General features: G+C 34.4%; 1 pseudogene; it reads right to left on the bottom strand.

Annotated features, from left to right (window-relative positions):
* Window positions 1–303: 303 nt before the first annotated feature.
* LOC120212382 lies at window positions 304–7,476 on the bottom strand (annotated as a pseudogene).
* Window positions 7,477–12,758: the final 5,282 nt, after the last annotated feature.

Raw genomic sequence — 12,758 nt, 5'->3', positions numbered from 1 at the left:
ATTATCAAGTTCAATTCGAGTTAAAATTGTTTTCAGGTTGAGTGCATATCGTAAATTTCCAAGTTCAACTCAAGTTCATATCAACACCAATTCAAACTCGAATCAATTTAAGATCACCACCACCTCAAATCACAAACAATTTTAACTCTAATCCATTTTAGTTATCCCTAATCAGGATGTGCTAAGAGGAACTTTTTTCCCTGAATACCATGCACCAGCAATGCTATGCTGTAACCAAATATATATTTTTGGGGGGGGGGGGATCAAAAGCCTGCCCACAACTTTTATCAATGTATTATGCCATACGTGTTTTTTCAAATTGGTAAAGTGTAGAAGTCTAAACATCATCCATCAACTATAATTGCAATTTCATACACTTTTTGCTGCCTAATGCTTCCTTCAGTTTCCTTCCCAATGCAATTTTCAAATTGGTAAACTGTAGAAGTCCCAACTACATCCATCAAATAAAATTGCAGTTACATACACTTTTTACTGTCTAATGCTTCCTTCAGTTTTCTTCCCAATGCAAATGCCAAAGGAGGAGGAACCGCATTTCCGATCTGCCTATGCTTGTCTTGAATCTTACCAGAAAACTTGTAGCCATCTGGGAAACCCTGTTAGGAAAGGCAAGAAAACCCATTAGAAATTATACCTGTCTTCTACTTCATTCTAGCCTTTCAAAAACTTAAATGGCAATGAACGTTAGCAAGATGAATGACTTACTTGAGACCGACCACATTCACGAACTGTCAAAATCCTGTCCTGTTCAGGATGAAAGCACATTCCAACCTTGCCCATTGGTTGAGGATCTGTGATGGAAGTTGGGAAGTTCCCTTCCCAATCCAACCTTCCAAATAACCCTTTCCATTGATTGTGCCTTTTGGCTGTATTTGGTAGGCACCAGGGTATTAAATCTACCAATTGTCCAGTAGAAAGTTTTACCTGCAATTTTAAGGAAACAATAACCCAGCGGTTCAACTATTTCATTCTGATTACATTTCTGATGAACAGATGCAAAGAACAGTAGTTGATGTACCTTCTCATCTGGAAGATCATGCCAATCGCACCTGGTCGCTTTGGAATCTTTTGACACCGAATCAGATTAAGCTCATTCATTTCCTTTGATATATGATCGGTAAGGACAGCCATGTCTCCTCGGATTTTCTTTTGAAACCATGAGAGGGGTTCACTTTGATACTGCAGAAATAGTACATTGTAAATTGAATATGCATATAAAACTTTAATAGCATGAAGCAATAAAGAGAGATAGTTTTCAATCTAGCTACCTCCAAATTTGTCTTAGAGGCCCCATTTCCTACAGCTGGAAGATCACCAATTGTATCTCTTACAGTAATTGAACGAAAAGGGGCTCCACTTGCAGTACTTCTTGCAGCTGCATACTGCAAATTATGTGATAATGTGACTTTCAACTCAGGAGCAGCAAAGACATGCATTGGCTCTGGCCATTCAGGAACTGTCTCTTCAGGGGAAGCTGCCCATATGAATGCTCGTTTTCTTGACTGGGAAACTCCGTAGGTTCCAGCTTCTAAAATACCAAACCTCACCTAAACAGGCAATGCAGAATATCACACATGACTACACACATACTTATTTGTATACTTAAAAAAAGACACATACTATACATATATTGCTGTTAGCTGCAAGGAATATCTACCTGATAACCCATTTCAAGAAGTGAGGCCAGGGTTAACTTAAATGTCTGTCCTTTATTGAATGACACAAAGTTCCTCACATTCTCTAGGAGGAAATATCTAGGCCGGAAGTATTCCACAAATGATAAGAATGCTAAAATCATCTCACATTGTACTTTACTCCATGTACTTTGGTTAAATCTATTCATTCCAGAGAAACCCTGCAAAGTAAGACAGCTTCGCTCTTTGTGAATCATTTATTAATTGCCCCAGAGACTAGAAGAACAAAGGAAAGATTAATATTTAATACCTGGCATGGAGGACCTCCATTGATGAAATCTACTTGCCCAGGAAGTGGCAAGTTATTAATCTCTTTCTCATCAAGTGATGCAGCTAATTCAGCTGCCTCAGAAGTGGAGATGCAGTCATCTACATCCCCACACTTCTCCATAATAGCCCTGTATTACAACTTATTTTTTAGTTATTAAAATTTTAAAAGGGAAATAGGAGAGTTAACTTGCCATACTGACCTAAGAATCACATTGCAGTTTTTAATGAACACCAAAGACTCAGGATGATTAAGTTTAAATGCATCTCCAGCGGGCTCTTCATATTCAATTGCCCATTTAGTTAATGATGCACCTGCATCAGTAAAAGCAGAAGGTTCGACAAAGTGCTTTGCAGAAGGTTGGACAAAGTGCTTTGGAAAAAAGCGGATTAACGTTGATGAAATAGACACAAAGGTAGACAGTACCAGATTGGTGCAACCCCTCTGAAAGACCACCACAACCTGCAAATATGTCTAACGTAGCCAAGCAGTTCTCCTGAGATGCTTCTTTTGTTTCTCAACTTCTAACTCATTTTCTTCCTGTTTACCCTTTCCCTTTTTCTTTTGATATGCAATTTCATTATCCACAATTCCATTTGAGTACCTTAGTTTTATTTGAGCCGGTAACTGCATGCCAATAAAAAACAAGGGAAGTTAAAAAGGTACAAATATTTTATACATGCAAAAAAAGTTCCAACGAAAATGATTTAAGAAGTACCATTCCCAACAAGCACTACAACAAAGGAAACAAAAGGAAATCACCTGCTTCAAGGATCCCTTGGAAGGATCGTATATGCGATCACAGAAGAAGATATGATGAAAGATTGCTGGATCATTGCATGCTGGAAGGTCATTCTTCTTTCTAACTTCACATTTTCCTTCTATTGCCTCAATAAACAAAACATGTGTTTCTTCACTATAATAGACCTGCAAAAGAAACCATATAAATTTATTAGAACATCCATAGGAAAATGTGTAAATTATATGACCATATGCAGTTATAATTGACATCAAATTTTAAGGTAGCACCAACCTCTTATATCAGAATTGTATGCCTTCTCAGCTGAAATGTCTTCTGGTCGGAAAAATCTCCTGACCTTAATCTGGGTGGTGGATTCCTCTGCAACTTTTTTCTGCCCTTTTGGGACAATAATCTCCAGCAATTGGCACAACATAAGGCTTCAAGCCTATATTCCTCCCACTCTTAAAGTATTCAGTCTCTGCCCTTTCTACCGAAAATTCATGTGGGCTTATATAGACATAATCATAGAGAGAGTACTCAATTCCCTTGTATACAAAACCTGTACTTAATGGATTCACTGTGAACATTTCTCTGTCCCTCTCAGCATCCTTAACTTGGCAAGAATGGCAGAATCCAGAACCTAAACCCAAAGTATCAAAGGGGAGCTTAAAGAATGCACCCCTCTCAGGCCAATACAAGCTTTTACAATAATAATCCATTGGAAGCCCTTTTCTCTTCCGCTCCTCAGCTTCAACTCTATCAAGTTTGTCCAAGTTGGCATTATCTTTCCGATGCTGATATCCCCAAGGCCTTACCCGAATATCTACTACTACAGTCTGTTTCACATCCTCCAATTCAAAATCCCCACAATGGTTTGTTAGAAACACCTCTCTCTCATTAGCTGCATTGCCAAGTACAGTTTCAGATCCTCTTTGCATCATTCGTCCATGAAACATTTTTCTTCCCTTTGATGTTTCAAACATGTACTCCACAAAATAGATTGCAGGAAGTTCATATGAATCAACTTCAATAGATATAGCCTTTCCAACTACAACTACTTCTCCATGTACAAAGGCTTGTTTATAAAGAGGCTCACCAGAGCTTGTTTTGCTTACAGGCTCTCCATCCCATCTTACTTCCTCCTTGGAACACTGTCTAGATTGCCTTGATACAGAAGGAGACTTCTGAATCTCCTTTGAATTTGATTTATCTTCTTTAGCATCAGCACAAGCACCAGCACCAACATCAGCATCATCATCATCTTCATTTTCCTCTTCTTCCAGATTTTCATCTTCATCTTTCACCTCACAACTAGCTTCCTCCTTCAAATCTTCTGGCATGTAGTTTGAATAGAATTCACCCCAAATTCTGTTGATAAGCCTTGTCGTGGTTGCCTGCATAGCCTTTCTCTTAGAAACTACAGGCATCATGGCTGCTCGTGGATTCAGATTTGGTTCACTTGTGTGTACAACTTTCTTCTTCTTCACTAACCACTTTGTATGGTGTCTCTCCTCCATTTTATTGGCAAGGCCAACCACAAATGCACACTTTTTAATCTTCTCATCAGGAAACTCTGCAAAGAGCTGTAGTATTATCTGTCCATGCACAACAATATATCTCTCAACAGATGCTGGATCAGTAGATATAAAAGCACGATTATCCTTCTTGAACTCAGACACTCTCCTGATGACATCATTGAAAGAGAGGCGTGATACTCGGCTTTGCTCCTTCAATAATGTAATAATGCTTATCGCAACCCTCGCAGTTTTGAGTACTGGTTCATACCAAGGAAGATATTGCTTTGATGGTTTTCCAAGTCTATACCTGAAAAAGAAAAGGTCATCATGATTAAAATTAATGATTTAATGAAGAATTTTTTTTGGTTATTTTGCATATTTGTAGGCAATTTAAAAAAACTAAGTTTTTGTTATCACTTTTATAGTTATTTCTGTGAAAGCATTATAGATCAAAACATTGGTTGGGTGGAAACTATAGCAGCAGGTTAACCCTAATGTAAAAAACATAAGACAATACCAAGCCATGTCTGTCCTGATAGATATGAAAACCATTGATGATCCAAATTCAATCATCCATTCCTTAATAGAACTCAAAAATATTGGAATTCCATCAGCATTCACTGCACTTGAAGAACCTGAAGAAGACTGACTAAGGTCATCATCTAGACAGAATCCACTCCCATCATCAGCAGTCATAACCCCAGAACCAAAGATGGTAACATCAATGTCAGCACATGGCTTCATTGGAAGAAGCTCTAAGGAAATCAACCTTGAGTCTGAGTTGTAAAATGACCAGTTGTGAAGCATGCTTCGAGGAAGATCTTCAGGATCACACACATCAATGTCACTTTCAAAAACTACAAGCTCGTCAGTTTCTTCATTAGAATTCTTGTAGTATGCTGGGAGAGGATAATCGTTAGCAATCTCATCTTCATTGATCTTGATGTAGAATTTGTTTGACATGGAGGCTGAACCTTGATTCTTCTTCTGTTTCATAGATTTCCAATATTCTTCCTCTTGCAAAAGTCTTGCCAACTTTGCATCCTCATCTTCCTCAGTTGTATATGTAGATGAATATGTCTCATCCATTTTGCTCTCTCCCTCTCCTTTTTTACCAATAGTCAGAGTCCCACCAGAAAATGATGTCATTCCTTGCCCTATATTTTCACGCTTCCTACTTTCTTCTTTAAGAGCAGCAAGAACAGGCAACCCTGCAAATACCTGGTCAGTTTTTGATGTCTCATCCAAACCAATCAGTTGATTATAAATAAACTCTCCCTGGGAAATGACAAAGTCCTTAATTGATGCCCCACAAGAGAAGATCTTGCTTCCACTCATTGACCTAACAACACCAGCAAGTAACTCATCAAGACTTAAGTCAGGATTTCCACCAGAAGGCTTTGAAAGCTTTTTATAAACCCCTACACAAGAACGAGCTTTTTCAAAGAAATGATCATAAAACTTTTTATAACTGCCACCTGGTTTACAGCAGAAGTAGTCAGCTACATCGGTTGAAAGCCATATCACTGGAGAACCATCTTCATAACCAGAGATGCCCCAAGACTCAACACGTCCAAATCCTTCACATCTAACAGTCTTTTCCTTTTCCTTTTCCTTGTCAGAAATTTCTTCAAATGGCAATATCAAACCAGTTATGAACATGTCATTGACTTCCAACATTTCAAGAGGTTGAGGAAGACCTTCTGAATTATGCAATACAAATCATTGAGCCTCCTGTTAGGTCGTCCTCATCTTTTTCACAAGTCAGGCGTACAGCTACAATTTCATCATCTACAACCATATCCTTCTTTGTCTCAACAATTGAATCTTTTTCAGATATGCAGGCAGATTTCTCCTTAAAATCTGTACATGCAGCAGCTCTCCTTGGCCTTTTTGAAGCTGGTTCCCCATTTTCAGGAGCAGTATTACGCTTTTGAGCTTTTTTATCAGTTGCCGTCTCTTTCTTGGTGGAAGAAGTATTCTTTCCTTTCTTATTCTTCTTCATTCCTGAATGCAAAAGGAAAAAAGAAACAGTGTGAACTTGAGCCTAGTTGATTGAGCGATATTAGTAGCTGAACCAGTAGCTTATGTACAGTAATAAAAATAAGGGATTAATGTAGAAAAGTCAGATTTTCCAGATTTCAATGAAAGATTAAAAGATCTTCCTTCCATTTCTCTTTTCCTCTTTGATTCATTAAAGCTAGTTTATCTCATTTTTGAGTTCACAAATCAAATCTTAGTTCTTACAGCAATATGTATCAGCATGCTTCTTAAGTATACATACAACTTATAATAGTCTAACAGTCTTGTTTTGCTAAGAAATTAAGGACCAACTAAGTAGAAACTTGAAATCACACAGAAAACTACAAATACACAAATCTAGTGAAACAGGTTAGTCAAATCAATGCTTCAAAAAGAAAAAAAAAATAAAGTCACAAATATCAATACACCAAAAAGATCACGCGGAATAGCCCATTAAAATAAAACAAACTGCATGAAGGTTTAAAATAAAGCGAGTAATTAAATCAACCAACATGCAGAAACGAGAAAATCCTTTAAAATAACAGAAAGAACCCATACTCTAGAACAACAGAACTTGAAACTTCATATCTATGCCGTTATCTTCAGTAACAAGGATGTAAATCACAAAACAAAATAAATAGAGATTTTTATTGAACATGAAACTAAAAAACAACCAGCCGTCACCTGATTGGCTTAAGCCTAGATCAGATGGCCTGTCTCTGGCTGTAAGTCTACAGTCTCTTCTCTCTTATACATAAAAATAAATCCGACGAAATATAATAATAATAACCCATTGATGTATATGGGCCCAGCCCCCTTCCCTTTTCTTTTCCCTTTGGAAAAGGCTAATCAAAATTTAACACTCGGAACTGAATATAAAGATTCAATAATTCAGTCTGGAAAACATAAAACAAAAGGTTAAGCAGAAAAAGAATTAACCTGAAGAAGAATTGTTAGAATCTAAAAGAGCCACAGATCCCATGATCTGAAGAGGAGACGGCTGTTGGATCTTCAAATCTGTGCTCCAGACACTGTTTACCTTCTTTCACTGTATTTACTGAAGATAAAGATAGGAGGAAGAACACTTGACATTATAAACAAATAAAGGAAAGAAGCAAATAAGGCGGGAACACTGATTTGGGGTTGGGAGGATGTTGGCGCCATTCCTCCTAAAATGAAAATTTTCTACCATTTTTAACTTTTTTACAAGTTTTCCCCCCAAACACCAGAAAAAAAAAACAAAAGTTCTTCCCTTTTCCGCCCTAAACCACGATAACGTCATGCCACACTTGTTATATATCTGTATAGAAAGCCATGTCAGCACATTGGGACCAAATCAAATTTGTCGTGTACTTGATTATTTGGTACAATTTGAACAAAATTATATTAGAAAAATAAATTATTAATATTGTAGTATCTAATCTTAATTAATAAATTAAATATCAATGATTAAATAAAATAATAAGTTAACCCATAAATTGGATCTAATCTTTATGATATGAATGGAGTCCTTTTTTTCTTTTTACAATAAAAATAATATGCATGAATCAAGCAAATTAAATTATTAAAAGAATAATTGTTATTCTATGAATTTTAAAAGTGATAATAAAATATTTGAACATTTATTTTGAAAAATCTTTAAGAAGAATGTCCCTAAAAACCAACTCTTAAGATCGAAAAACCTAGGTTTACATAAATCCTATTAGAAAATCTTATATATTTTCATGTGAAAATCAAGTAATATACCTTACGATTGGACACATAATAATGCACCAAGCTCCACAGCCTTGATGCCTGTACAAGTTGACTTTTCACTAGCCTTCAACAAACACTGCAACATCAACACCGCCATTAACGCCGCAGTTGGAGCCGTAACTCATAGTGTTGTTGGGTTACTTCTAGGAGGTATGGTTATGACATCTCTGTCTCGTAGGAAAGCAGGTCTTGCCGATATTCACGATGTTATTGTTGGATTGAAATTTGCGGTCGAGAACCAATGGTCTCAAGTGGTTATTTAATCAGATTCCACTATGGTTGTTAATAAGCTTAATGGTGGTACGAATGATTTGTCCACTTTTGGTTTCCATTTGCAATAAGCATGGTTTTCAGAACTGGACTCGTTAGCGAATCGGCCATGTTATCGGTTCACTGGTTTAACCGGTCAAAACGGTCCGACCGGTCGGAAGAACTGGACGACGTCATAATTATTTAAAAAATTAAATAAAAATACCAAAAATATTTAATAAAAAATAATTTTTTATATCACAAGTCATATTCAAAGCAAATCATAATATATATAAGTTAAAAATCATAAAATCAAGTGAAATAAAATGATTCAAATTAACTACAATATAATATTTAAGGTAAAACATATTAAATATAAATATAATTATATAACTATAATTAAAAATAAATTTGGGGCTAAAAAATCATAACAAAATGATATTGTTTGGTTTAATTTTTTTTTAAAAACAATCTCACATGGCTAAGAAACATAGAAGATCATCCCAAAAGTCTAAAGAGTAAAAATATGAGAACAAAACAATCTCACATGGCTAAGAAACATAGAAGAACATCCCAACTAACTTCTATAAATAATAGATGTAATTTGGCATTCAAAATCATGGAGCCTTTTGGTGAGCATTGAGTGAACTATTCTTTCATTTCAATCAAGCTCGAATTTTAGGCTTCAATCGAGCTTCTAAATTTTTTTTTTGAGTTCAAGCCTTTTCGAGTTCAAGTTTCATTTTATATTTCGAGTTCGAGTTGAACTTGATAATTTTTAGTTCGTGAGTTTGAGTCGAGTTGAGCTTACTTTTAAAGTTTTCAAGTTCAAGTCGAGCTCAGCAATACTCGAGTTCAACTTGGCTCGTTTAACAAATGACGTGGTTTGATTTAATTTTTTTATTTTTTAAAAAAAATTGGGGTTTTTTTCCGGCTTTCAACCGGTCCGGTTCGAACGGTTAAGCGGTTCCGACCGGTTCACTAGTAACGGTTCAACTGGTGTAGATTAAATCAGACTAGGCAGCGATTCCCGGTTGAACCGGCCGGTCCGGTTTTCAAAACACTGGCAATAAGCGCAGGATATTGTTGGTAATGTTGAGCGTAATTGTAATTAGGTTTCTCACACATTAGCCTCTTGGACTCTTCGTTCTGAGCGTATTTTATTTTTTGACTCGGTTTATGTCGAGATTATCCAATCTAATGTATCCAATGACATTGATTTTGTGTAATATATTGTTGGGTACTCTTTTCCCTTATGAGCCCTTCATTCTTTTAAAAATATTATTATTAATAAGGGTAAACTACGCACTTAGTACATAAATTATCAATTATGGTTCGTTTTAATATTTAAACTTTCTATTTTTTTCAAAACCATAATGTTTATTTTCATTTTATTTTAGTACACGTCGTTAAAAACTTAATGCGTTTAGTATATATACTATCAGTTTTTGTCCATTTTAGTAAATAAACTTTCAATTTTTTCAAAACTTAATGTTAAATTTTGAACAATGCTACTAAAATGAAACAAAAACTAAAATTTTTAACGATGGGTACTAAAATGAAACAAAAATTAAACTTTATGTATGGTTTTAATGAAAGTTTAAATACTAAAATAGGTCAAAACTGATAGTTTAGACACTAAGCACATAATTTACCCTATAAATAAATGTAGTTTGAACTAACATAGTTAAGAACAATTCTAAAATTAAATGTATTACAAATCCTTTGTAGCTTCTACGAAGCCTAAATTTCGTCTACAAGTCACACTTTCGTTGTCATTTATCTAGAGTTACACCGTCTTGATATGATTATTGATAGGTCCATGAAATGTAATAGTTAAATCAACTCACAATCATGTCTATTAGCCTTGTTAGCTAACAAATAAATATCATCACCTTAGGCTTGAAATCATCACTAAAAGTTTGCATATAAATTATCATGCAATGCCAGAGAAATAAGAGATGTTATCACTGGATCTCTTTCTCTCTCAAGAAAATTCATCTTGTAAATTCTCTCTTCTGCCTCCATTGAGTAATCGTAGGCGAATTTCTATCTAAACCAAAAGGGGTGTGAGTTTTAAAGATTTAGAGTTTATCTAATTTTTATTTCACTTGGATATAAAAAATAGTATTTCATAATTTAAAAACTCTTGAGCCACAATCTTAAATAAAGTAAATAAATTTTAAACTAATTTAGAAATTAATAGCATCTTATCCTTTAGGTAGATAACACTTATACTAAGATTTAAATTATAAATAAACAAACAAATATATCATCTATAATCTATACTCCCTCAAACTAGTGAATATATATTTGTAGATTCCCAATTTGGATGTAAACTCATCAATGGTAGTTCTTAGAAGTACGTGAGTACCTCAACTAGTTGTTTATGAGATAAAACAAAGTTGAGTTTAACTGTCCTACTTATAACCTTCTCGGAGATGGGGTGACGTTCTAACTCCATATATTTTATCCTGTCATAGTACACCATATTTTTGACTAACAATTATGTTCAAAGTTTACAATATGATTCAATTTAAGTTATGTCAACAGTCTTTGTATCTGAATTTCATCACAAATCCCTTGTGTCAAAGTTTGAAATTCAACCTTTACGCTATTTCTTGACATCATAATATTACCAAATTACCTCAAATTCGATCATAATATCCACTAGTGAATCTTTTAGATATAAGCTCTCTAGCCCATCTTGCATATGTGAAAACTTTCATTTTTATACTCTTATTTTTTAATAAAAATTAATCTATGACCTGATGTCATCTTCAAGTATAGTAAGGTTCAAGTTGTTACCTTTAGTTGATCCTCTTTAAGATCTTTCATAAATTGACTTACAATACTAACTGTCATAACCATTTTTTAGAAAAACAATTAAATATTATTTAAAAATAATAATTATGATTTTTATTTTGAAAAATTGGTGGTTTTGAATTGATTTGAATTAGAGTCGTCATCGACCTTTGGGCTAGATAGGTTGAATACCTAAAAACGACTTTTAAAATAATTTTATGAAAAATCATTTTTTAAGACAAAATTTGGTATGCGTTATCAAAGATTCATTTTAATAGGTTCGGGAGTCGGTTACGGGTGGGGAAGGATAAACACCCCCACAACACCAAAAAAATCAGTACTTGATCGCTTACATGTTGTCGTAATAGTGGAAATCATGAATCGAATATAAAGTTAAAATATGATCTACTTATTGAACATTACTTAATTTGCTTCGAATTATTATTAGAAAAAAATTCTTTACGTGAAAAGAAATCTCGAGGTTAGCAATCATCCATCAGGAAAGCTGTCTCGCCTATTTCTTATCTGTAAAAGAATATTCCTTCCCCATTGATTTTAAAAACGCCAATCAAATATTAAAATGAAAATCGATCTTTGCATAAAATAATTGTTATAAAAATGCGTTGAATCATTTAAATAATAAAATTAATTAGTAAAATAACGATATTTGTTTCAAGTTCCCATGTCGTTAAAACGTCGTATCGGATCGCACCACTTCGACCAAGTGATGCTTTCCACGCTCATTCTACGCATACGTGTTCTTGAAAAAATTCGAATATCTCATCAATATAAAAAATACAATGGAAATAAATGTAATTGGAAATATATGGAATAAAATATTTACAGTAAATGGATCTAGTAACCTTTATTTAATATAATACATATAACTACATAATATGTAAAATATATTCATACATGAAGGACTAAAATAAAAATAAATGAACATTACAAATCAAAATGAAATCACCAAAAATAAGTATGTACATGACTAAAATAGAATTAATAGAAACTTGAAGGACTGAACAGTAAATATAAATAAACCAAATCCAATAGTCATTTTAATACAGGTACCATAAACTAAAATAACCTGAAAATAATGTTAGGGACTAAAATACATTAAATCAAAAGCATGAAGGAGTAAATAATAATTAAACCAAATGTAAAGCAGTGACTAAAATAGAAGATTTGTGAATATTATGGCCAAATTCAAACATTAACAAGAATAGCATAATATGTAAGAGCATGACTAAAATACAAATATTGAAACATAAGTGCTCAAAATAAAATAAGTTAAAAATTCATTAACTGACTTCATAATGAGATTACAAAATATGGGGGGCCTAAGTTGTGATTTACCCTGGAAAAATGAGAAACACAGGTGAGATTTACAAAAATCAGGGATTAAACGAGTTATTATCCCCTAACCAGAAAACACACTAAAAGCCCCTCCCCAAACGAAACCGTTTCGTGTTATATATATAACAAACAAAGGCCAAAACAGGCCAGCCTTTCATTTGTTTGGTTTGAATATCAGAGGGAAGAGGGAGAGAGTTTCAAACTCTCTCAACCCCTCATCCGGGAGGAGAAAATCTCTACCGTGGGCGCCTCACGTTGGCCGAAGGAAGTTAAAAATCCCTAAAATGACCCTCTTATCCTCCCTAACTCGAACCTAAACTTCCCTCAGCCTA

The sequence above is a fragment of the Hibiscus syriacus genome, unplaced genomic scaffold (assembly GCF_006381635.1).
Source record: "Hibiscus syriacus cultivar Baekdansim isolate YM2019G1 unplaced genomic scaffold, ASM638163v2 tig00000731_pilon, whole genome shotgun sequence".
Lineage (NCBI taxonomy): Eukaryota > Viridiplantae > Streptophyta > Magnoliopsida > Malvales > Malvaceae > Hibiscus > Hibiscus syriacus.
Note: the sequence above shows the minus strand (reverse complement) of the source record. Positions and strands in the feature narration are given on the sequence as shown.